The sequence below is a fragment of the Bubalus kerabau genome, chromosome 7 (genome assembly GCF_029407905.1).
Source record: "Bubalus kerabau isolate K-KA32 ecotype Philippines breed swamp buffalo chromosome 7, PCC_UOA_SB_1v2, whole genome shotgun sequence".
NCBI lineage: Eukaryota > Metazoa > Chordata > Mammalia > Artiodactyla > Bovidae > Bubalus > Bubalus kerabau.
In genome coordinates, this window is record NC_073630.1 from 14,306,536 (window position 1) to 14,334,522 (window position 27,987).

General features: G+C 37.0%; 1 long non-coding RNA gene across 1 annotated transcript in view; it reads left to right on the forward strand.

Moving 5' to 3' along the window:
• The first annotated feature begins 15,629 nt into the window (after nt 1-15,629).
• LOC129657473 (uncharacterized) overlaps nt 15,630-27,987 on the forward strand; it is a 32,999-nt gene continuing 20,641 nt past the window's right edge. Inside the window, exon 1 of the long non-coding RNA XR_008716755.1 lies at nt 15,630-15,753. This is a non-coding gene — a long non-coding RNA (uncharacterized LOC129657473). The remainder of the gene's footprint in view (nt 15,754-27,987) is intronic.

The window sequence follows — 27,987 nt, forward strand, 5'->3', positions numbered from 1 at the left end:
ATGGAATAATATGTTGACAGATGTGATTTCATTGCCACTTTTACTTTAGAGAACTCAATTATAGGTTTTTTTTTTTTTTTGAGAATTCGAGAATTTAGAAGGTACAAAAAATTTTAAAGCATTCAATTCAATTTCAGTAAATTAGTTTTTTGAGATTCTGTAGATAATTGGAAGAAATTAGGTGTATATATATATATATATATATAAACTTGTTTTTGTTATGCAACTCTCTTATTTTTGCCAGTCTTATCAGAAGACTCCTGGTTCCCTGATCAGGTACACACTTCTTAGTCCTTCTCATTCTTGATATTTTATATAAAATATTGTATGTAAGAAAAAGGTTACGGTTATAGTAAACACTTTCTTTTACTTGGAAGTGCTCCCCTTAGTTCTTGTAACACTGTACTCTTCTGTTTCCTCCTTCATTCCTGGCTCCTCTTTCTGTCTTCTTTCAGACTATTCATCCCTTTCCATCCTTTCAAAGTTAGTATTCTTCAGGTCTTGAAATGGGTCCTACTTCCTTCTCATTCAATAGGAATTTTCAGGGTGATCTTCTACACTTCCATGGATTTCCCAATCCTATATTTGCTGAAGGCTCCAAAAACAACAACAACAACAACAATAACAAAGGAGTGAGTCTGATATGTATATCCAAATCCATACTAGACTTCTAACAAACTTGCAAACTCATTATCTTTCCTACTTTCCACGTAGACATCACGCTTTGAGTTTGGAGAAGTTTCTCATTTCGTCTATACCCCCGAGCAAGCCACTTGACTAAACTTCAGCCAAGTTCTATGAAAACATTCTCTTGTGTCAGCTTACTTCTTTCAACCCCATTGATTCTTCCCTAGTGCCATCCTTCAGTTTCCTGTTCCGTGGATACAGTTTCCTGTTCCTGTTCTTTTTTATAGGAAGATCTCCATTCTCCTCAGTTAAAACAAGTGTCCTTACCATGTAGATCTATAGTCCCTCCACTTCATTGTAGTAATTTCATTCTGATTTGTATTGCATTTGTACTTAATCATGTCCCCATTAGAATTTTATGTATTAAAATGAGAGAATATGCTTACCTGTGTCACTACGTATCTTTCACATTTAAGACATAACCTGACTGATTGCAGGTAGTTAAAAATTTGTAGAATGAGACTTATATGTTACATATTTAATTTTAAAAGGCATTATTGTTTTTCAGAAATGAGGAAAGTAGAGCTCAGAAAAACTAAGCATCATACCATTAATGTAGTCTGGACTCTAATCAAACCTTGAAATTTTCTGCACCATATTACCACATTATATTATTCATTCTGAATCTTCTCTTCTCCAGTTGGCCTAATCCCATTTTTGTCTTTCTTCATTCATTACTAGTGTACATTTACCCACATTACACACACTTCTATTAATCTAGTACTTCCTTATTTTAGAAACTTGTCTGAACCTGTGATTCCCAAGTGTTACAGAATAAAATTAATGTCATTGAAGACTTTTCAAATTTAAGAAGCCTAAGCAACATTTTGGGGCTTCCCATATGCTGCTAGTGATAAAGAACCTCCCTGCATTGCAGGAGACATAAGAGACCTGGGTTCAATCGCTGGGATGGGAAGATCGCCTGGAGAAGGACATGGCAACCTGCTCCAGTATTCTTGTCTGGAGAATCCTGTGGGCAGAGTCTGGTGGGCTAATAGTCCATAGGGTCGCAATGAGTTGGACATGACTGAAGTGACTGAGCACTCGTGCAAGCAACATTTTATCCTAAGGCCTTTGAGAGAATAAGAAAAAAAGAAAAGGAAAAAAACTGTAAAATTTAAACATTTTTTTGTTTTTTAAATGTTCTTGATATGACTTGTATTTCAGAAGGACAGTGATTCACAGTTTAGGTTATGGTTGTTTCTACATGCGTACATACAAACATACTTTTGTAGCTTAAAAAAGATTTTCTTAAAAACCCAGTGGTCATCTTCATACCTAACATTAGATCCTTTAAAACTATATAAAAGAAACAAACACAAGAGGATGTGCTAACGAAATCAAATAACTTTATTCTGGTAATAAATGCAGATCTGCTAAATAGCAGATATGCTATTTCATTGTTTTTTAGTTTCTTTGTAGGGAAAAACTCAAAGATAACTTGGATAATATAAAAATAACTCGGTAAATAAAATAAAACATTTTGTGAATGATAACTTCTTAATGGAACCACTATTAAGTTAAATATTTTACATTTTATTTGAACTAAGACATCAAAATAAGACTTTGATAAATATGCATCCAGTATATAGATAAACTGACTTTATTATGCAAGAAGGTGGAAGGCATACAGAAATGCTTCATTTCAGTACTTCATGATTATAATCAAGACATAATTTGGGAATCTGTTTTTTAATTTTTGAAAAATTTAAGGCAACTCTAAATATGAACACATAAATTATATTTTGTATCTCTAGAGTATTTATGAAACATGTAAAGAACATCTGTGAAGTGTAGGATAATTCTCATTTACAAAAGGAAGAACTTTATGACACATATTTAGTTTATGATCTTATGTTAAGAACTGTCAACTCATTCTTTTAAGTCCATATTCTGCAGATGTTCATTAGACATCTACCATTAAATGTTAAATCTCTTCATTCGAGAGTTGAATACATTTAGAAGGAACACATTTTTTTAAAAAACCTTGAGTATAATCTGACTTTCCTATGTGTATAAATGTAACTCATATTTATTTATGATTGTTTAGTCTAAAAATATTCAGACCAATTTAGCAAGACTTTCTTTTGGAGGCTGTGAAGAGCTTACTCTGGGATTCTTGTTTTCTCAGCCTACTTAATTGAGGGCACCTTCTCACTTTTGAGCACTTTATAGCACTGAGAAGAGCCTAATAAAAAGATTTTTCATGTATTATAATTGAGGTGAAATGAAAAAAATTTTTGCAAAGTGCCAAAATCAAGAAATATTGAAAGCATGTAGACTCAACTGCCTACTGCTCTTGAATTTTCTCACTTTAGATCTTTAAGTTTCATCCACATTAAAAACACTTAATATTTATACTAAATTTATTATCATAAGTTATGCAATATCATAAGATATGCAATACTCATATAGAAAGGAAAGCATCAGATTGACAAAGTATAAGAATGTTTGCAGTTTTTTTTTTCCCCCATTTGCTATTTAGAATTTTTTTTTTAATTTTATTTTATTTTTAAACTTTACATAACTGTATTAGTTTTGCCAAATATCAAAATGAATCCACCACAGGTATACATGTGCACTGGGACGACCCAGAGGGATGGAATGGGGAGGGAGGAGGGAGGGGGGTTCGGGATGGGGAACACATGTTTGCAGTTTAATATTAGACAGTTAATTTACAAAGACTAGTCTCGTAATTTAAAATCCTCATTAAAAAATTAGTCACCTTTCCTGAGGCAATTAAATTTTTTTTTATGATCTTGGCTGATTGTTTCATTGAATTGATTAAATGATAATCACTGGAAATAAAATTTCACAAGACAGTGTGTATATTGTTTTATGCCATAACTTTCCTATGCCAGATTTTCCTTCATCTGTAAACTAGGAAGGATAAATAATATCATTTTTATTTTGTGGTTAATGACATACAGAGAGGTTAAGTGAATAGCTATGATATTTGTAATCCAACAAATAACAGAGAGCCTTAAAATAAAATCTTAGTATTCCTATGAGGAGAAGAATGCCTATCTATTTACCTGTCTATCTATTTATCTATCTATATATCTATGTCAGTAGATATTCCATTATTGGATCACATAATTAAAATTATAGAACTTTATTTAAAAAAATGAAATGTAGTATCAGAAGTAATATGTATAAAGAGATGCAAAACATATGCATACATTATGGGATCTATCCCAGATTCTGCTTGTTAATATCCTGTAGCATATCATTTAACTTGGCTAAAACTTCCTCATCTATCAAATGCTGTGGATCTCACACTCTAGTAAAGTAAAGCTCAAAATTCTCCTTGCCAGGCTTCAATAGTATGTGAACCGTGAACTTCCAGATGTTCAAGCTGGTTTTAGAAAAGGCAGAGGAACCAGAGATCAAATTACCAACATCCCCTGCATCATCAAAAAGGCAAGAGATCTCTAGAAAAACATCTATTTCTGCTTTATTGACTATGCCAAAGCCTTTGACTGTGTGGATCACAATAAACTGTGGAAAATTCTGAAAGAGTTGGGAATACCAGACCACCTGACTTACCTCTTGAGAAACCTATATGCAGGTCAGGAAGCAACAGTTAGAACTGGACATGGAACAACAGACTGGTTCCAAATTAGGAAAGAAGAACATCAAGGCTGTATATTGTCATCCTGCTTATTTAACTTATATGTGGAGTACATCATGAGAAATGCTGGGCTGGAGGAAGCACAAGCTGGAATCAAGATTGCTGGGAGAAATATCATTAACCTCAGATAAGCAGCTGCACTACCCTTATGGCAGAAAGTGAAGAAGAACTAAAGAGCCTCTAGATGAAAGTGAAAGAGGAGAGTGAAAAAGTTGGCTTAAAGCTCAACATTCAGAAAACTAAGATCATGGCATCCGGTCCCATCATTTCATAGCATATAGATGGGGAAACAGTGTCAGACTTTATTTTTTTGGGCTCCAAAATCACTGCAGATGGTGATTGCAGCTATGAAATTAAAAGACACTTTACTCCTTGGAAGGAAAGTTGTGACCAACCTAGACAGCATATTAAAAAGCAGAGACATTACTTTGTCAACAAAGGTCCATCTAGTCAAGGCTATGGTTTTTCCAATAGTCATGTATGGAAGTGAGAGTTGGACTATAAAGAAAGCTGAGCACTGAAGAATTGATGCTTTTGAAATGTGGTTTTGAAGAAGACTCTTGAGAGTCCCTTGGACTGCTGGAGATCCAAGCAATCCATCCTAAAGGAGATCAGTCCTGAGTGTTCATTGGAAGGGTTTTTGTTGAAGCTGAAACTCCAGTACTTTGGCCATCTGAATGGAAGAATGGACTCTTTGGAAAAGACACTGATATTAGAAAGATTGAAGGTGGGAGGAGAAGGGGGCAAGAAGGATGAGATGATTGGATGGCATCACCCACTCAATGGACATGAGTTTGGGTTAACTCCAGGAGTTGGTGATGGACAGGGAGGCCTGGTGTGCTGCAGTCCATGGGGTCGCAGAGTCTAACACGACTGAGCAATTGAACTGAACTGAATACCTGCCTTATCTCAATGACAGATAAGTTATAAACATTAGTACCTGTGAGGATTATTCCTTCATTTATTTTGTGATTCATTAATGTTGCAAACCTTTATTGAATATATAAATATATAGGCATTAGTATAGAATTTGGAGATACATTAATGGACTTGTACTGTGTAGAAAATAAATTTATAAATTGTCAGACAGTAGACGGAGAAGGTGATGGCACCCCACTCCAGTACTCTTGCCTGGAAAATCCCATGGATGGAGGAGCCTGGTAGGCTGCAGTCCATGGTGTCATGAAGAGTTGGACATGACTGAGCAACTTCACTTTCACTTTTCACTTTCATGCATTGGAGAAGGAAATGGCAACCCACTCCAGTGTTCTTGTCTGGAGGATCCCAGGGATGGGGGAGCCTGGTGGACTGCCGTCTCTGCTTCACACAACTGAAGCGACTTAGCAGCAAGACAGTAGGACAAATATAAACAACATCATCATTTATAACATCAGCCAACTTAAAATATGTCACATTGGTGGGACTGGAGGTTGACAACTGCTGCAAGAGATGAAGCATGAAATGAGCCTGCAGTTGTCCATGCTTCGACTGGGAGGATCCTGATTGGAACGAAGAAGATTTCGTAGTTATGAGCTACATATTTTAAGTAAGAAAGAGAAGAGTGAGAGCTCTCTCAAATAGAACGGGATAGAGAAAAAGAGTTGCAAAAAGCCCACTATGATTTCAGTCCTGAGACAATGACAACATGATAGTAAGAACAATAAAAGTTGGGCAGTTTTGGAGGAAACGGTGCTGATGTTAGTTTTGGTGAGGTTAATTTTGAGTTGATGGATGCATATTAGATGAAAGAAGATTTAGAACTGGAGTTGAGAAGAAAGAGGCATGCCATATACTTGGAGTTAGTAGGAGTTAGGTCTGAGGGACAATAAGTATCTGATGAAATGTTGTAAAAAAATCAAAGATTGTACTTAAAAGAATGTTTGTCTACACTAGGATGCAGACTAGGGAAAAGGAGGAAGAACAGAAAATAGTGGTAGTATCCCAGAAACCTCTGAGGAAAGACAAGAATATATGTCAACACTAATATTAGACAAGGCCAAGGAAAATGGGGGTTGAAATAAAGATATTAATTTAATAATGAGATCATTTATGACATTTGATATTATAGTTACAGTAAAATTGTGAATAGAGAAATTAAAATCTTAAAAATGAGACAGTAACAGCAGACATTTCACAGCAAAAGTGTCAAGTAGCCATGGGTAATAGAGTTTCAAATAAATAGTGAAATAAATGATTGTCAAAGAGAAGAAAGAACCTGTATCCATGGGAGCATGTAGGGATTGCCATGAGAGCAATCAGATTCTAAAGCTCAGCTAGAATGATGACTGTAAGAGTCTGAAGCAAAGGATTAGGTGTTTATGATAACAGAGAGTTTGAAGGTTTGAAGGAGCAACAAATAATGTCCCAGGCTAATGGAGGTCAAATTTATGAGTTATTGCTGATAATAGTTGGATTAGAAAACATGGGTTATTCCTTAGAATGACAAGCTTACTAGGCTTCTTAATTTTTCACCCTGCAATTATGTAGACGTCCCTGCAGGTCTTAGACACAGCTGAAGACCTCCAGGCTTTCCCCTCTCTACACTCAACTAGGTCTGCGCCAATCAGTTTACCGCAAGGTTATTTTCAGAAACATTCAGAATACATGCTTCTGTGGGCAGACTTGCTCAAAAGATGAAAACAATGATGTCTGTGTATGGCTTAGCGGGGTAGGGTGTCAGGGAGAGAGAGAGACAAAGGCAGAAAGAGAGGAAGAGATAAGGATGGAGACAAGGGGGGGGGAGGGGTAGGCAGTACCAGATCTACTAACTTCCTTTTTAGAATTCACAAATGAGATAAGTCACTTCTCTTTCTTTCAGCAGAAAGGAGAGCAAGGTTAAGAGGCCACACTGCTTCTTTGTAAAAAATCTCACTCTTTTTGGAACTGAGGATAAGGAAATTCCCACTTGTAAACTTAATATCTAAGAAGTTCCCAAGTTTATTCCTAGGACATATTTGTATCTTGTAATCTGTGTAAAACACAATACAGAATTCCTTTATGTGAAAAATTTTATAATGTGTTTTAAATTTATTTTTCTGGTTGTATTAACTGTTTTTAATAGCACAGAGAAGGACAATTTCCAGATAAAAGCTGAGGAGGAATGGTGTTGAACTGGATATATCATGAACAAAAGCATTTTGTTAGGCTAAGACTATGCTGCAAACCTCATGGACTGTAGCCCACTAGGCTCCATGTTCATGTTCATGGATTTCTCTGGGCAAGAATATTGGAGTGGGTTGCCATTCCCTTCAGTTTTTCACCTCCGATGCTTTGTTTTTAGCCAACCAAGTTATGGTAGATTGTTATATTATTCTGTTGAAGAGTCAGGAAAGGCACTTACACAACAAAAAGACTCAAAGATTAGATTTCAGTGTTTGTTTGTTTGTTTGTTTTTCATAAAATTAGGTGATACAAAATCAGGGGATATTTTTTTCAAAAGCAGAGAGAAGATGATTTTGAGAATGGGATCCATTTATGAGAGTTGCATGAGAAGATATTTGGAGGCATAATTACCAGAAAGTACTAAATGAAGGATAGTCTTGAAAGCTAAATTCAGGCATCAGAATATCTTAAATATCTTTATGGTACAGAGGGCTTAGTTTGTCTAAGTGAACACATATACAGAATGGAAAAATAAAAGGTCAGATTAAGCCATGCGAGATATCTGCAGTTAGAATTTGAGTTGAAGTAAAGTAGCAATAAAATATGGGCTTCCCTGGTGACTCAGACGGTAAAGAACCCTCCTGCAATGCGGGAGAACTGGGTTTGATGCCTGGGTTTGGAAGATCCTCTGAAGGAAGGCATGGCAACCCACTCCAGTATTCTTGCCTGAAGAATACCCACAGACAGAGGAGCCTGGTGGGCTACAGTGCGTGGGGTCACAGAGTTGGACATGACTGAGTGAATAAGCACAGCACAGCAGCAATAAGATATACTGTAAAACTGAACAAATCAGAGTTTAATTTAGATGGAACAAAACTAAAAAGTTAAGGAAGAAGAGCATTCTAAAGTGGAACAGATAAATTCAGTCAAAGCTACAGAGATTTCAAGTAATATTTGGCAGAGAAAGAAGCTTAACTTTAATTTCATTGAGGCTAGTGAGAACCCATTTCCGCAGTGTTAAAAATGATACAAGATTGCAAAAGAAGCGAGGAGAAAGATGGTGAGAAAATGAAGGCATTTGGCATACATCATAACTTACAGGAGTTTGGCAGGGAAGAAAAATAGAGAAAAACTTCCTAAAATATTGGGATGAAATTTACTTAATTGCATACTGGCAATTATTTTCTCATATGTGGTTTGTCAGAAGTAAAGAGGCTTTTCACATTTTCTGTCTTCTCAGATTTGGTTTCCAAGTCATGTTGAGGATGAAGTTATCTTCAAACTTTCATGGGTGTGATATTGCACATTGAATCACAGATGCTCCTCACTTCTATAAAGCTTTTTTATTATTTTGATTTCCTTTTTCCAGTAAAAGTTTGTATTTCACCCTCTCATTTTCCCCTCCGTTGTTAGAGGCTGCTGCCTGAGCTTTAAATTCTCTGGCAGATGGTCCTCAGGGATGACTGCGAGAGTCAGTAGATTATAAGAACCTATTACTCTTCTCTGACTTATTTCAACAATTTAAATTGTTTGGTCCTTTTGACCCCTGACAAAACATGAAGGGGGCTCAAATCTAACCTGAGATGTGATCTGCAGGGAAAACTGATCCAGTAATAAAGACTCAGTTGTGGAAAATGTATGTGTTCTAAGATTTAAAAAAAAAAAGGCCAATAACATAAAGACATCTTGAGAAGGATTTCCCTGAAAAGTTATCAAAATTCTAATAACAAAAGACCAAAGAAAGATATCACTGTGTGTACTGAAACTTTTCCAAAGTCTAATGCCCACTTTCATAAAGATTGATTCCTTTTCCTTTCCCAGAAATAAGAAAGACTTAACTTTAAAAGCATATTTTAGATGATATAAAGTATATGTAAATACATTTTTCCTTCAGTATTTTAACCAATCATTGTACTTAATTAAACATTATGATATATTTGAAATGAAAAGTAATTGAAGCTAATTTTGTTGTCATTATTTTTTCTTTAATTTTTGCAATATATTAGTAGTCTACTATCATCTAACAAATTACCCCAAAACTCAATGGTTCACAAATATATATTATTCCAGGGTTTCTGAGGGTCAGGACTCTGACCCAGACTCCCTCACAAGGTTGCATTTCAAGCTTTGGACCAGGGATGCAGTCATCTCAAGGCTTAATTTAGGGAGGGTGGATTTCCAAGCTCACTCACCAGGCTGTTTGCAGGCTTCAAGTTCTCACTGGCATCTGGCTAGAGACACACTTCCTTGCCTTATGGGTTTCTTTATAGGGGAGTTTGCAACATGGCAGCAGGCTTCCCTTAGCATGTAATAGCAAATGCTGAGAAAGAAGCAAATTGTCAGTGTTTATGATAAGTACTGGAGAAGGAAATGGCACCTCACTCCAGTACTCTTGCCTGGAAAATCCATGGACGGAGGAGCCTGGTAGGCTGCAGTCCATGGATCGTGAAGAGTTGGACACGACTGAAAGACTTCACTTTCACTATGATAAGTACATGCATACTTCCTACATTCTAAAGAAACTTTGATGTCTTATATAATAATCATTGATAATATGCTACATATACTTTGCATAGAGGCACAGGACCACCATAATTTTTAATTCTATTCCTAGAGTCAATCTATGTCTTGTCAACACAAATCTAAGAATTGAGTTATTAATCTTTGCTTGAAAGATTCTTTCATTCTATTTCTGAAACTCATAGTTTCTTGTAGTTGGCCAGCCGTCTCACAAATGCTTGACATTGCATAGCATTGTTCCTGTGAGATGAGGAACATCATAGATATCATCTTAAAAAGCTCCATTTTGTACAATGCTATGATATATACACATGGGTGGAAATATTGAAAGGGTAGAGGAAAAAGAGATCCAACTAGAGAGCTATGCACATGTCTATATTGATGGTAGAGATGCTGCCCAGGGTATAGCCATAGGGATGAACTGGCTGTATTTTTAAAATGTCATTTTTCTATTCAAAAAAGCTTCAGAGCCATCCTATTCCTTTTTTTTTTTTTTTTTTTTAAAGGCCAAGGCAATAAATTGGACTTTCATGAAACCTGGTTTGAGAGTTTGTATTATATTTGTAATAGTAAATTCAAGAAATGCTATTGTTGTCTTTTCCAATAAGATTTTCCTGGTGAGCCCAGATGGTTATTATTTTTCTACTTCTGATCTCTCCAACACATCTTTGTTTTTATTTCTTTGTGTTTTAATCAAAGGCACCATTGCTGCCAAGTCGCTTCAGTCGTGTCCGACTCTGTGCGACCCCATGGACTGCAGCCTACCAGGCTTCTCTGTCCATGGGATTCTCCAGGCAAGAACGCTGAAGTGGGTTGCCATTTCCTTCTCCAAAGGCACCATTAGACACTGCCTTTTATGATAGTTGGGTTAGCTAGCTACATACACCAGATCATATATTTTTCTACCCATTTGTAATCCCAATGTCCAACACTGAGTTTTACATATAAGGCAGATGTAATAAATATTTGTTGTAAGATAGATGGAAATACGGAGAAGGCAATGGCGCCCCACTCCAGTACTGTTGCCTGGAAAATCCCATGGATGGAGGAGCCTGGTAGGCTGCAGTCCATGGGGTCGCCAAGAGTCGGACACGACTGAGCGACTTCACTTTCACTTTTCACTTTCATGCATTGGAGAAGGAAATGGCAACCCACTCCAGTACTCTTGCCTGGAGAATCCCAGGGACGGTGAAGCCTGATGGGCTGCCATCTCTGGGGTCACACAGAGTCGGACATGACTGAAGCGACTTAGCAGCAGCAGCTGGAAATAATGAATCTATTACTAGTGCTGATTAGTGTCCCTGGAACAACTGATACACTCAAATATACTTGCAGTAGAGGTCAACAGTAGATGAGACAGTGATTGGCTTTATATCTTTTAAGAGCTGAGTAAAACCTTTAATTAATTTATTATGGCTCGAGACCTGTTCCATATTCATTTCACCATTAGCTGTTTTCTAGTTTTCAACATAATTTCTACGCACCTTTCTCTATAGCAACAGTTTGCCTGTTTCATTACTGATGCATTTCCATAACCTGTAAGTAAATTTCTTTGATTAATTTAATCTTATTATACTTCAACAATTTGTTAACTGTTATTCAAGTATACATTTATATGCTTATTTTATACAAGGCATTTACTCATATGTGCTTTTAAAGCCTTTATATGTGTAGAATTGCTCTTAAGACATCAACCTGTCAAGTATTGGTAGGTTGGTTATTGACATCTTTCTGAGGAAGGCATTCTTGTTCTTACTATTATTAATTATACTAAACACTTTATTGTGGTCCATAGTGAAAGAGAACTATAAATCAAAAATACCATCTTAGAGGGAAAATAGTCTGATTAAGTCTGCTGAATATGTAAACTAGAGGAAAGCTCAAATGTCTCTGTATAAGTAATTACAAATTCATATATTAAAACAGGAACTGATTCCTCATTTCTACCTTGGCTACAATATTTTTACTTAAGGGTCAGGTTTGTGTAAAAGTAAGAAGAAAAGTTACTGATCCCCTGAGCCCTATCATAACTCACAGAGATTGCAAAGTGCTCCTGCATATGGAGAAACAGTATTATTATTTAACAATTAATTTTAAGTTTTACCAAAATTAAGCTTTTTACAGTGTGATTAAAAGTAAAAAAAAGAGACACAAGTAATCATCACTCCTTATTTACTTTAAAAGGAAACTTTAAAATATTTTCCTATTTCTATATTAGTAGAATATCTTTGGCTTTATATCATTGCTAAACAAGTGAAATATTGACAGGAAATGACATTTTAGGAGCTATAAGTGAGTGACAGGTCTCCTCCTGCATGTTGCATACTTCAGAGAGGAGAGCCCCAATGGCTGAATGTGGAGAAGGGCAGCTGCTTGATGAGATGCAGATGGGCTCATAGTGCCCAGTGATGTTGGGTCTCAAAGCTAATCCTTGCTCCCATGCTCTGGAAATAACCTCCCACTGGGTTCTCTTCTCCATACACATCCTACAGCTTCAGCATGGCAGAGAGAAAGCAGCACTGGGTGGATTGTGTAATGAGGTTAACAAATGTTAATTCGGTTCCTCTCTTTTTTTTAATTTAATTTTTTTTCTTTTTCCCTCTCTCTCGTGAAACTTTTTGTAATCTGGCCACACACTTCCAAGGTAATCGTATTTTATCTTTTCTCCCAACCCACGTGACCGGCTTTGAGCAAAAGCAGGATTGTGTATTGGATTGGGGGTAAACTGCAAAATGCTAAAACCCGTTTCATATTTTCTATCCTTTATTGGTCACTATCTTACAAGGGCGTAGTGTCAATATATGCTTTTGTTTAGATACATTTACCTGCCTGAAACATTTTCTCTTTATTCATTTATATCCCATGTATTTTTCCAGACCTTGCTCAAGTCCATTTCTCTATAACATTTTCTAATTTTTTTAAAAATTCTACTTTCAGCAAATCAGTCCTTTCTTTGAAATCTTTTAAAAATATTGCCTGGGTGTTGTAGCACAGTGTAGCACAGTATTTCCCAAAATGCCTTTTGAATAATCCCATTTGAAATGAGATTTCTGAAGTGAAATAATTTTGGGAAATGTCACACGTTCTGTCTCGTTGTTCGATACTTACGAAGTTCAGTGGCATATCCAAAGCTTTGGGAAGTCTTGCATTAAAGAAGTTTGCTCACTTTCTTTAACTCAGTGTATTTTAAATTTCTACAACATGGCATCCTTGTTTCATATAATACCTATTACTCTCCCATAGAGTGTGCTTGGGAAATGCCAGAGTAATAGAAATATATACAGGTTTTGGTGCCAACTTGTATTTGAACCTTATTTCTGTGGTGTACTGACTGATCTAATGATATTTACCTAATCCCTTTATGCTTCTATTTTTGCATTTGGCAAAATGAGAAATATTTCATGCCGAGTAAGTAACACAAATAGCTTAATAAGCTTCTTGCACATTTTGTTTCCCTGGAGGCCCTGAAGTTCAGTTGTTTCATGGAGCTTAGTGTATTCTCTTTGCAGAGGCAGATAATATGTTGTGTGTACATCACACACTGAATATTTAAATATTCAGTACAATCTTGCACATTCTAGGCTTGGTTCAGCCTGCACAAAACTTCATTGTGTGACTATATTATTTTGTTTATATTCAGTATTTATATTGTAAAATATATATATGAAGACAGTATTTATATATATATTATATATATATGTATATAATGGATATATATATATATATATATATAAAATCTCTACTACGTTCTATGAAAATAATGGCTTTTGCACTAGTCCCAATTTTGAATGATTCATGTCACTGTTCTTTAATACTAACCATATAATTGAGAGTTGGTGGATTACTGGCATAGTTATATAATCTTGCAAATATGCTCATCTTTAATTTTTTAAATACAGATATTGTAGTTGTTATTATTACTGCTAATACCTATCTAGAAGATCACAATAGTCTAGTGATATCATGACTTCAGTAATTTGATAATTCAAAATATTTGTAAAATCATTATTAGGATAAGTTCTGTATTCTTTCAAGGGCTAAGTGGCCAGTCTTGGGTACACCTTAACACAAAAAGGAGACTCTCTCAAATAGGCATCAGTGAAAGTGAAAGTGAAGTCGTTCAGTCGTGTCCGACTCTTTGCGACCAGGTGGATTGTGGGCTACCAGGCTCCTCCGTCCATGGGATTTTCCAGGCAAGAGTACTGGAGTGGGTTGCCGTTTCCTTCTCCAGGGGATCTTCCCGACCCAGGGATCGAACCAGGGTCTCCTGCATTGGAGGCAGACACTTTAACCTCTGAGCTACCAGGGTAGCCATTAAATAGGCATACCCAACTCTAACAATGAATAACTTCATTCTATCTAAATATATGCTTTCTTTTCCTCTGAAAAGTTTAGATTATAGCTTTCAAAGAAGATTCATTTTGCTTTTGAATCCATTTCTCACAATTAGTCTAATGATCCATCCCTGCCTGGAGGCCCTCATTTGTGAGTTCTCTCCTTGTGACATGAAATCTCTTTGGAAAGAACAAGTTGAGTTTACTTAGACTGAGGCCATTGCAATAAAGAACAAGGAAAATTCAGTTTTGTGTTTTACTCTGTAGGCTATAGATGAAATTACACAGATTTCCCCCAGGTTAATGGGCACTGAGTGACATTGAAATGATATTGCAATATTCTAATAATTTCCAAGGCTAATACAGTGTCAAACCAGCAGTGAACATAATTAGAAACTTTTTCTCTATTTGAGCATTAAGTACCATAACTTTGCAACTAACCTAATGATAGGTGTTTCATTAAAACTAGGTAGGCATTGAATTTTATTACAAATATTTTTGCAGGTTATGCTACAAACAGTGCTTATGGTCAATTCTCAATTTTCAGTATTGGTTGCTTTATTCCCAGCCGACTCTCTTCCAGGTCCTCACATCCAGTTGTGCATCCTGGAGATATGTACAAACTCAGATGGGACGATGGCCATAATGGGAAGAACTTGAGCTTTGGAGTCCAATCCAGAATATAAATCTTGTCTGTCTAGCACACAATTTTCTTATTACTAATATCTACCTCACAAAAGCTTAGTAAAGATTAAAATAGAATATATATGTAAATAGTTCTCAGGTGGTGCTAGTGGTAAAGAACCGGCCTGCAATGCAGGAGACTGGGTTCGATCCCTGGATCAGGAAGATCCTCTGGAGAAGGAAATGGCAACACACATTCTTGTCTGGAGAATCCCGTGGACAGAGGAGGCTGGTGGGCTACGGTCTGTGGGATCACAAAAAGTTTGACTTGACTGAAGTCACTTACCACATACACATACATGTAAATACCTGACAGTGCAATAATCATGACAGGTACTCATATGCAGTTCTCTTCTATAAAATTATTCTATGGAAACAGTTTATGAATGTGCATTTGTCAATTATAGGTAATATGAGCATAATATTTATAGTTCTAAATTGTCTAGGCCAACTCTTTTTATTCTTTGGCACAGAGAATTGTGTAGTTGGTACATTTTCCCATGACTTTGAGACTGCCTCAGAAATGAGCCTGTGGAGTAAGAGCTATCAGAGTGATTTTGTAAAGGATTGGATTGTAATCTAACCACCATATCCCCACCCACCCCCCACCCTCCGCCCCACCTTTCTAGTTTAAGGAGTGAAAAGAGTAACTTTGTTAGGATTATGTGCTTCAGTTAAGCTTTTGGAAATTCTGAAAATGAAAAGTTATAAAGAAATGGAATGAGTTCTCTTTGCTGATAGGCAGAAGCGCTTTGACCACCACTACTTGCTTGTGGTATCCTTGAAGAGTTGGTAAGTTTATCAACTTTTCTGCCTCAGTAAGTTGTGACGAATATATAAATTAAAGACTCCTTGGGCTGGAAAATTTATTTTAAGTTTACAATGAGTGAAAATTTCTACAAAGCTCAATAGAAGTACAACTAATTTTTGTTAAGAGCTACTATTTTCCTTTGCAAAAAGAGCAGGGGAGAATTATTTATAATTCTAACTCTTCCCACCTCTGGAATATAATTCTGTTAGGAACACTGATTCTAAAACTTCAGCATCATCATATGCAGACATATATACATTTGAATGCTTCTTACTCTATTCTTTACTGCCTAGAATATTGTCCCATTATTATACATCTCTTTATCAAATTTTCAATATGTAACTATTGAGTGTAGTCAGTCAACTCATAATTTTTAGTTTCAGAGACTCTAAAAATTATGTAAAATTAATTAAACCCTAAATATAATTGTGTCAAATTACCCATATAGTTTCCTTTCTCTTCCTTCTGGCTCCAACTTACTCAATAACTCTTCTCTCTATACCTTTTCATGAACTGTATCCCTGGATCGGATTAGCTAGACGAGATAACTTCCTATGAATGCAAATCCTACATTTTTCTACTTCTGTGTGTTTATTTGTTCCTTACTTAGCTAGTCCTTCCTTTACTCTTTAAGTGAGTTAATTCTACCCATTCCTTAAAATCCAATTAAATTCCCTTCTTTCAGGTTGCGGGCTCTGATCTACCTATGAACTCTGAACCCTTTTGGTCTCTATAATGTTTACTTCAAGTTTCAAATATGAGATTATCATATTTAATTATGTATTTGAGAATTTGTAGGTCTGTTTTATCCTCACTACTACTCGACTACGAATGCAGGATAGTCATAAAATAGGTTGTTTTTCATTGTTCAGTTGCTTTGTTGTGTCACCTCTTTGCGACCCCATGGATTGCAGCACACCAGCCTTCCCTGTCCTTCACTATCTCCTGCAGCTTGCTCAAACTCATGTCCATTGAATTGGTGATGCCATCCAACCACCTCATACTCTGTCGCCCCCTTCTCCTCTTGCCCTCAATCTTTCCAAGTATCAGGGTCTTTTCCAATCAGGCAGCTCTTCGCATCAGATGGCCAAAGCATTGGAGCTTCAGTTTCAGCACCAGTCCTTTCAATGAATATTCCTTTAGGATTGACTGGTTTGATCTCCTTGCAGTTCTAGGGACTCTCAAAAGTCTTCTCTAGCACCACAGTTTGAAAGCAGCAACTCTTTGGTGATCATCTTTATAGTCCAACTCTCACATCCATACATGACTACTGGAAAAAAATATAGCTTTGACTCTGTGGACCTTTGTCAACAAAGTTATGTCTCTGCTTTTTATTTTTTTTTTATTTTATTTTTTTTTAAATTTTATTTTATTTTTAAACTTTACATAATTGTATTAGTTTTGCCAAATATCAAAATGAATCTGCCACAGGTATACATGTGTTCCCCATCCTGAACCCTCCTCCCTCCTCCCTCCCCATTCCATCCCTCTGGGTTGTCCCAGTGCACCAGCCCCAAGCATCCAGTATCGTGCATCGAACCTGGACTGGCAACTCGTTTCATACATGATATTTTACATGTTTCAATGCCATTCTCCCAAATCTTCCCACCCTCTCCCTCTCTCACAGAGTCCATAAGACTGTTCTATACATCAGTGTCTCTTTTGCTGTCTCGTACACAGGGTTATTGTTACCATCTTTCTAAATTCCATATATATGCGCTAGTATACTGTATTGGTGTTTTTCTTTCTGGCTTACTTCACTCTGTATAATAGGCTCCAGTTTCATCCACCTCATTAGAACTGATTCAAATGTATTCTTTTTAATGGCTGAGTAATACTCCATTGTGTATAGGTACCACAGCTTTCTTATCCATTCGTCTGCTGATGGACATCTAGGTTGCTTCCATGTCCTGGCTATTATAAACAGTGCTGCGATGAACATTGGGGTACACATGTCTCTTTCCCTTCTGGTTTCCTCAGTGTGTATGCCCAGCAGTGGGATTGCTGGATCATAAGGCAGTTCTATTTCCAGTTTTTGAAGGAATCTCCACACTGTTCTCCATAGTGGCTGTACTAGTTTGCATTCCCACCCACAGTGTAAGAGGGTTCCCTTTTCTCCACACCCTCTCCAGCATTTATTACTTGTAGACTTTTGGATCACAGCCAATCTGACTGGTGTGAAATGGTACCTCATAGTGGTTTTGATTTGCATTTCTCTGATAATGAGTGATGTGGAGCATCTATGACCCACCTCCCAGAATATTGGAAATAAAAGCAAAAATAAACAAATGGGACCTAATTAACCTTAAAAGCTTCTGCACATCAAAGGAAACTATTAGCAAGGTGAAAAGACAGCCTTTAGAATGGGAGAAGATAATAGCAAATGAAGCAACTGACAAACAACTAATCTCGAGAATATACAAGCAACTCCTACAGCTCAACTCCAGAAAAATAAATGACCCAATCAAAAAATGGGCCAAAGAACTAAATAGACATTTCTCCAAAGAAGACATACAGATGTCTCTGCTTTTTAATACACTGTCTGGGTTTTTTATAGCTATTCTTCCAAGGAGCAAGCAACTTTTAATGTCATGGCTGCAGTCACCATCTACAGTGATTTTGGAGCCCAAGAAAATGAAACCTGACACTGTTTCCACAATAGGTAGAAAATAGGTATGTATCATGTAATATTGAGGCTTTCCTCTACATGAAAGTGAAAGAAAGTGAAGGTGTAGTCACTTAGTTGTGTCCGACTCTTTGAGACTCCATAGACTGTAGCCTACCAGGCTCCTGTGTCCATGGGATTTTCCAGGCAACAGTACTGGAGTGGATTGCCATTTCCTTCTCCAGGGGATCTTCCCAACCCAGGGCTCAAACCTGGGTCTCTCGCATTGTAGACAGATGCTTTACCGTCTGAGCTACCAGGGAAGTCTTCCTGGTGGCTCAGAGGGTAAAGTGTCTGTCTGCAAGGCGGGAGACCTTGGTTTATTCTTCTACATGAAGAAGAATAAAACTCTTTAGGATTTAAGCAAAACAATTTCAAATAAAACTAACTTGTAACATCAGATCAGATCAGATCAGTCGCTCAGTCATGTCCGACTCTTTGCGACCCCATGAATCGCAGCTCGTCAGGCCTCCCTGTCCATCACCAACTCCCGGAGTTCACTGAGACTCACGTCCATCGAGTCAGTGATGCCATCCAGCCATCTCATCCTCTGTCGTCCCCTTCTCCTCCTGCCCCCAATCCCTCCCAGCATCAGAGTCTTTTCCAATGAGTCAACTCTTCGCATGAAGTGGCCAAAGTACTGGAGTTTCAGCTTTAGCATCATTCCTTCCAAAGAAATCCCAGGGCTGATCTCCTTCAGAATGGACTGGTTGGATCTCCTTGCAGTCCAAGGGACTCTCAAGAGTCTTCTCCAACACCACAGTTCAAAAGCATCAATTCTTTGGCGCTCAGACTTCTTCACAGTCCAACTCTCACATCCATACATGAACACAGGAAAAACCATAACCTTGACTAGATGAACCTTTGTTGGCAAAGTAATGTCTCTGCTTTTGAACATGCTATCTAGGTTGGTCATAACTTTCCTTCCAAGGAGTAAGCATCTTTTATAGTCATGTGAATATGAATTTAATGCAGTAGACATTAGCTATTTACTTCTATGTAAAGGTGAATATGAAGTGTAAAAGTTGATTAATAAAGCATTGTTGTCCTCAGAGTGTATTTTTTAATGGACAAGATAGATGTACAACCACTACATTAGTATATGGCAAAATGTAATCATGGTAAGCTGATTGACATTTAAATATAGTTACAGCACTTGATAAAAGATGAGAGAGAGTTAAATTTTGGTTTGATGAATGTGAAGTAATTTTGAAGTCATAGCACTTTCTGTTAGGAATTTCATTTGGACCTATGGATAGAGCTCAAAATCAGAATATGGTCCAGCTCGAACAGTTCTACATCCCAAATTCCATAGTTCTCTTACAGTGGGAAACTCTAAAAGTTCAAAATAATATAAAATATTCCTTTCTGAATGAAGATTCAGAGAATGGAAAGAATTATGTCTCTGGTCAACAGCAGAGAATAATATAAATTTAAGATCCAAAAGAATCTCAATCAGTCACAAAGTAATAGAAGCTTCACATAAAGGGAATAAGCCAACACATTTGAAATTCAGGTATTCAGTGGTGAAGAATGTATCTGTTTATGAAATATATATTTTGCTGCTACAATACCAAATAATTTTTTTCTTTCAGTCCTAGAATATGCCCTGTGTTGTCAGTGTAGTTGGTGTACAAAAGCAGGAAAGGTACCCCATGCAAGAATACATTTGCTCTTATAACAGCGAATGATGTCCATTAAAATACTGACTTTGAAATGATTAGTTGGATACCTAGATCTGACCTTAACTTTGAACCACAAATGTAAGAGTAGTTTTAATAAGGAATGTGGTTTTAGCCAGCTACCTAACTCTTTTGGGCCCTACTTTTCATTTTAGATGCATGATTATGTTCTTTATTACTTTTATAAAACTATTTTGATAATATGTCATGTTAGAAAATTATCAATTTTGTAGTGATAAGCTGGTGCAGGTATTCTCTGCAAATGTAGCTCATTTATATGAAAGTTTCTAGGCTAAACAAAATAGGCAATATTATAAAATATGTGCATCAAGACTGTCCATTAGTAGTAGTTTTCATCCAAAATATTTTTTTCAGTAAATTTCCTGTTTACTAAATTCATGTTTGCTAGGAGCTAGAATATTGTCCTACTTAATAATTACAGTTTAAGAAAACTATGTCTTGTCTTATAGAACAAATTTTTAAAGCATTTCAATATTGGAGGTTTTCACCTTAATATGCTTCATTTCTTGATTATAGTACTTATGTGACTGTATTTATCTATCTATTTATCTACTTACCTATGTGTAGGCTTCACTGGAGAAGGAAATGGCAACCCGCTCCAGTGTTCTTGCCTGGAGAATCCCAGGGATGGGGGAGACTGGTGGGCTGCTGTCTCTGGGGTCGCATAGAGTCTGACACGACTGAAGCGACTTAGCAGCAGCAGTGACTATATAGGAGAAGGCAATGGCACCCCACTCCAGTACTCTTGCCTGTAAAATTCCATGGATAGAGGAGCCTGGTGGGCTGCAATCCATGGGGTCGCTAAGAGTCAGACACGACTTCACTTTCACTTTTCACTTTCATGCTTTGGAGAAGGAAATGGCAACCCACTCCAGTGTTCTTGCCTGGAGAAACCCAGGGACGGGGGAGCCTGGTGGGCTGCCCTCTATGGGGTCACACAGAGTCGGACACGACTGAAGCGACTTAGCAGCATGTGTGGGCTTCCCTGGTGGCTCACATGGTAAAGAATATGCCTGCAATGCAGGAGAACTGATTTCAATCAGTTCTTCCTGGTTTCCCAGGATCTTCCTGGGAACCAGATCTTCCTGGGTCAGGAAGTTCCCAGATCTTCCTGGGTCATGAAGATACCCTGGGGAAGGAAATGGCTACCCATTCCAGTATTCTTGCCTGGAGAGCGCTATGGATAGAGGAGACTGGCATGCTACAGTCCATAGATAGGGTTGCAAAAAGTCAGAGGCAGCAGAGCGTGCATGCACACAGTTCTGAAGTCTTAATACGTTTCAGTAAAGTTGGTGGATATGCGTAGCAAGTGGTACAGTTTTTGTAGTAAAGTATTTACTTACTTTAGAGAGGTATGTGTAATGCATGTTAAAAATGAAAGTAAAAATTTTTCAGGGGGAAGCATCTGAAAATGTCATGATTTCCATACATAGAAAACGAAGCCAGGAAGTTCATACTACCATTCAATTCAATATTGGAAAAATTTCTTTTTTTGTTTGAATCCAACAAAAAGTCATTATTCTGCACAGCATGTAACTCTCTCATTCTATTTAGAGGAATAAAATAGTTTGTCAACGACGGAAGAGGGGAACCAGGAATTTCATTGACAGCATATCCAATGAACACAGTTCTGGAGAGTAGAATGCATGTTAGGCCTGACTGGATCTATTCATTCTCCTGTCAACAGCTGGCATGCCTTCTTCAAATGGCAGAAAAACTACAGAAAGTTCTCTCTTTTGCAAACAACATGTAAAGCAACTTCCTTGCATCTCTGTGATCTCTATTGTATGTAAAGATATTTTTCCATAGAATAGGTGGAGGAATTACACTATTATTAAAGAGTGATAGATAATTTAGTCTATATACAGGTACAGTAAAGATACTTTTTCTGTTCATGCTAATGAAAAATAGCATGGAAGAAATTGTTTCTTATTTATAAGAAGATAGTGACTCATAATGCTAAAATTTGCCAAAGACAACACATTTTTTGACACATAATACAGTTTTCATCCAAAGTCTGAGTAGTCCTCTGTCATGTTGGTGCTCAGCTGTGAATGACCATCACTGCAGTATTTGGGTATGGAACATTGCTATTAACAGCTCTTCAGTTTCATATCCCTGTCTTTGATGCACTGCTCAGTATAGAGATTTATTTCCTTGTGATTACCATTGCACTTCCCCTTAGTTACCTGCCAGAATCTTTTATTCAGCAACTGTCCTTTCTTGTAAGCAGTTACCCCTTTAAATTTATAAATGATCATGTATGTATTTGTTTGTACACTAATTCATATATGCAACATAATCATAGTATACAGCCATTAATTTGTTTACAAAATGCATCAAAAGTAACCAAAAAGCTGTTGGATCAAATTTTCTCGAGCTATTAGTAAACAATATAATGATGTTCTTTCTTCTTTTTCCTTTCTTTCATAATTCTATCTGGTACATTTAGCTTCAAAAATTATAGTTATATATTTTATTAAATTATAGAATATGTCCTGTTTCCTACTGCATATAAATGGCTTATCTAAAAATAGAATTTCCTTATTTCCAAATTAGATAACTTTCAGGAGCTCTTCGGAGAAGGCAATGGCACCCCACTCCAGTACTCGTGCCTGGAAAATCCCATGGACGGAGGAGCCTGATAGGCTGCAGTCCATGGGGTCGCCAAGAGTCGGACAGGACTGAGCGACTTCACTTTCACTTTTCACTTTCATGCATTGGAGAAGGAAATGGCAACCCACTCCATTGTTCTTGCCTGGAGGATCCCAGGGACGGGGGAGCCTGGTGGGCTGCCGTCTATGGGGTCGCACAGAGTCAGACACGAATGAAGTGACTTAGCAGCAGCAGCAGCAGCAGGAGCTCTTTCCCATCAGATTATATTTTGATGGTTTCCAGGTTTAACTAATGTATATCTACAAAAAGTGCTACACTTGCAGCTTCTACAGAGGCAACTGCTTGCTTTAATGCATAGCATTATTGAAAATTTATTAAGCACTCCAAAACTATGATTATTTCTCCAGTTTTATTTGTTATATCTGAATCCACAAAGAACCATTGAAATCTGTTTGGTCTTTACACAAACACAGTTTTAATTTCATTTAGATAAATAAAACAAACTTTTAATGGGAAATGGGACTCTAGAGCATAAAATCTGATAGAATATTTTTTTCAAATTTTCACTGCTTTATAAAAGCTATCTATAAGGTGAAGTCCAAGGCAAATAAAGTTGAAGTATGGATCTCAGTACAGTAGTTTTGAGTCACAGTCTTATATGTTGAAATATTTTGCACAATTATTATTATGCCGTTAATATGATTGATGATACCTTTTAAATTATTTATCATGTGACCAAATTTTATTTACTGAACACATTGTTATTTATTGCCTAATACATGACAAGCAGTTTTTTTTTTTTTTTTGGTACTGATTATTTTTTATGAAGGTAACAAAATACCTTACCTCATGGAACCTGTATAATAGAGAGGAGAAGAAAATAAATAGTAAATGAATAACTAAGCTATGTAATCTATCAGACGGTGATATGTACCATGTCAAAAAATGAATCAAGGAAGGAGGAAATGGAGTGGAGATGGAAGCTCCAATTTGGAATAGGATGATCAAGGAAGGTCTCACTAAGAAGGTATCATTTGAGCAAGATCCAAACGTTGAGAAAAACAGCCATGTGTTTGTCTAAGAGAAGGAGCATCCCAAGTTGAAGGAAGAATAAGATCAAGGTCTCTGGCATGGGACCATGTATTGTGTGTTCTAGGAACAATAAGATTTGTGTAACTGTATGTTAATGAGTAAGAGGCTGAATACTAGAGTCTGAGAAGAAATTTAAGAAAAGATCCAATTACAGAAGCTTCTCTGACCCCCTGGAAGGATTTTGACTACCTCAACAGATCTGTTGATATGCTGCCATTCCTGGCTGTCTCTGACATTTCAGCAGTCTTTTACAACCACTTTTTTTTTTTTTTTTTTTACTTCCCCCAAGTTTTCTGAGAGTTTTAATGTTGGTTTCTCAGATACAGGCTCCCTTTACCTTCTGAAGTTCCTGATTATTGGATTTTGGTAGAGGGAATGCAGAGCCATTACTAGTTTGTCATCTCATCAGAATCTGGAAGTACAGTATTGTTTTGAAATGCAACTAGAGAGGAAATATTTCAGACTTTGCAAGGCTATTAAAGTTACCTACCTACCCTATCTTTTTTTTTAATATGTAATTTTGGATGTTTTCTAGCTTCTGTAAATAATGCTTAAATAAAAGAGGAAGAGCATTATACTTTTGGATAATATAATAATAAGAAAAAAGTTTTCTTATTTTAAGCTATTTTCTTTAAAAATTTATGAAATGCATTTATCAGCTCACATGGATTAAATATACAAGTTATATAATTATGACAAGAAAAGACATTGAAAAGTACCGTTTCTAATTCTTCAGTTTTTCAACCTTTGATGTTTGACTTACTCATTTTGCAACTATGACTTGTCTTAAGAGGTTAGATGCCATCTCAGACTGACAGGAAGTCAGGTATCGCACTCTAATTCTAAGGGAAAGTTGACTTGAGAAACTTCTTCAGAATATTAGACAACACCAAGGGAGATATGGCTGAAAATAAGACAAATAAAAGTACGTGAAAACATAAAAATTGAAGGGTTTTAGATCTATGTACAGACCTTTGAGAAAACAATTGAAGAACAGATCTTAATGAATGCCAAGTCCATTAATAGATGATGAGTCTTCAAAGATGTTGGGTCTTTAAGTTTAATAGTCATTTTTGGGGAAACTGAGTTTCATTTCTGTACAGTTCAGTCACTCAGTTGTGTCCAACTCTTTGTGACCCCAAGAACTGCAGCATGCCAGGCCTCCCTGTCCACCACCAACTCCCTGAGTCCACCCAAACCCATGTCCATCAAGTTGGTGATTCCATCCAACCATCTCATTCTCTCTTGTCCTCTTCTGCTCCTGCCCTCAATCTTTCCCAGCATCAGGGTCTTTTCAAGTGAGTCAGCTCCTCACATCAGGTGGCCAAAGTATTGCAGTTTCAGCTTAAACGTCAGTCCCAGGACTGATCTCTTTTAGGATAAACTGGTTGGATCTCCTTGCAGTTCAAGGGACTCTCAAGAGTCTTCTCCAACACCACAGTTCAAAAGCATCAATTCTTTGGTGCTCAGCTTTCTTTATAGTCCAACTCTCACATCCATACATGACCACTAGAAAAACCATAGCCTTGACTAGACGGACCTTTGTTGGCAAAGTAATGTCTCTGCTTTTCAATATGCTATCTAGGTTGGTCATAACTTTCCTTCCAAGGAGTAAGCATCTTTTAATTTCATGGCTGCAGTCACCATCTGCAGTGATTTTGGAGCCCAGAAAAATAAAGTCAGCCACTGTTTGCACTGTTTCCCCATCTATTTGCCAGGAAGTGATGGGACCGGATGCCATGATCTTCGTTTTCTGAATGTTGAGCTTTAAGCCAACTTTTTCACTCTCCACTTTCACTTTCATCAAGAGGCTCTTTAGTTCTTCTTCACTTTCTGCCATAAGGGTGGTGTCATCTGCATATCTGAGGTTATTGATATTTCTCCTGGCAATCTTGATTCCAGCTTGTGCTTCTTCCAGCCCAGCATTTCTCATGATGTACTCTGCATAGAAGTTAAATAAGCAGGGTGACAATATACAGCCTTGATGTACTCCTTTTCCTATTTGGAACCAGTCTGTTGTTCCATGTCCAGTTCTAACTGTTTCTTCCTGACCTGCATACAGGTTTCTTAAGAGGCAGGTCTGGTGGTCTGGTATTCCCATCTCTTTCAGAATTTTCCACAGTTAATTGTGATCCACACAGTCAAAGGCTTTGGCATAGTCAGTAAAGCAGAAATAGATGTTTTTTCTAGAACTCTCTTGCCTTTTTGATGATCCAGGAGATGTTGGCAATTTGATCTCTGTTTCCTCTGCCTTTTCTAAAACCAATTTGAACATCTGGAAGTTCACCGTTCACGTATTGCTGAAGCCTCACTTGGAGAATTTTAAGCATTATTTACTAACATGTGAGATGAGTACAATTGTGCAGTAGTTTGAGCATTCTTTGGCATTCCCTTTCTTTGGGATTGGAATGAAAACTGACCTTTTTCAGTCCTGTGGCCACTGCTGAGTTTTCCCAATTTGCCTGCATATTGAGTGCAGCACTTTCACAGCATCATCTTTAAGGATTTGAAATAGCTCAACTGGAATTCCATCACCTCCACTAGATTTGTTCTTACTGATGCTTCCTAAGACCCAATTGACTTCACATTCCAGAATGTCTGGCTCTAGGTCAGTGATCACACCATCATGATTATCTGAGTCATGAAGATGTTTTTTGTACGGTTCTGTTTATTCTTGCCTTCTCTTCTTAATATCTTCTGCTTCTTTTAGGCCATATCATTTCTGTCCTTTATTTTGCTCATCTTTGCATGAAATGTTCCCTTGGTATCTCTAATTTTCTTGAAAAGATCTCTAGTCTTTTCCATTCTGTTGTTTTCCTCTATTTCTTTGCATTGATCGCTGAGGAAGGCTTTCTCATCTCTGCTTGCTATTCTTGCTACTGTAAACTCAGTTTACACTATCATTGTTAAACAAGCCTTAGGATAATCTTGAAACTGAGTTTACAATATCATCATTAAATAGCCTTGAAGATTAAAGAAATTAAAAATTCAGCATGAATGAAACAGTTGTGGTTCATTATGTCCTCCATTTTTAGAACATATAGGACAATAACATAGATGTTCTATTCAGTTCAGTCTCTCAGTCGTGTCTGACTTTTTGCGACCCTATGCATCACAGCACACCAGGCCTCCCTGTCCATCACCAACTCCTGGAGTTCACTCAAACTCATGTCCATCGAGTCAGTGAAGCCATCCAGCTATCTCATCCTCCTTTGTCCCCTTCTCCTCCTGCCCCCAGTCCCTCCCAGCATCAGAGTCTTTTCCAATGAGTCAACTCTTCACAGTGTAAACCTTAACAAACTGTGTCCTTTTATACCAGTGTCTCTTAAACTGTAACATACGTTAGAGTTACCTTGAGAGTTTGTTAAAAAGAGGTTGCTATTCCCCACTCCGGTTCCTAAGTGAGAGTGATTCTGCTTTTCTAGGAGTCATTTTTTGAGAACCAGGATTATTAAAGGTAATAATTCTTATTTAATTTTAAAATAAGTAATTATCCTCAAGATAATATATTTTGGGTAGTTAAAAACTTTCTTCACATAGGGATCCAGTGTTCTTGCATTTTGGAGTCATTTTCCTAGAGGGTGTCTTGTCTATACAGACATCAGAAGACAAATACCAGGGGAGGCACTTAATTCTTAACCCCTTGTGCTGGAAATTACATATAATCCACTTCTAGTCACATTCTTTTGACTGAACCTGGTTATAAAAGAAGATAGAAAATGATAATGGAATTTCAAATTCTGATTCAGTGTATCTGGAAAGGAAGATTTGATTTTTAAAAGCTGCATCACTGATTGAGTTACTCACTAAGTTTCAGAATTCTGGTTCTTGCAGTATAGTTCAACAAAGCAATACTGAATGCCTATTACATGGAAGACAATTGTGTCAGTCACTGTGGACTATTAACTTTGATGAAAAGTTTAACATTATCCCTGTTTGTAGAGAGTTTCCAGCTTAATGAGAGAGAGAGAAAAAAAAAAAAAAAAAAACAGGACCTTTGTGTAAGGTTAATTTAACCCTAGAAGTATACTAAAACTCTGCCTCTGCTTCCTTACTTCCCATTCACTCTTTAATCCATTTCAATTTGGCTCCAAGTTGCACTAGTTTTACTGAAATTAATTTAAATAATGAAAAATGTC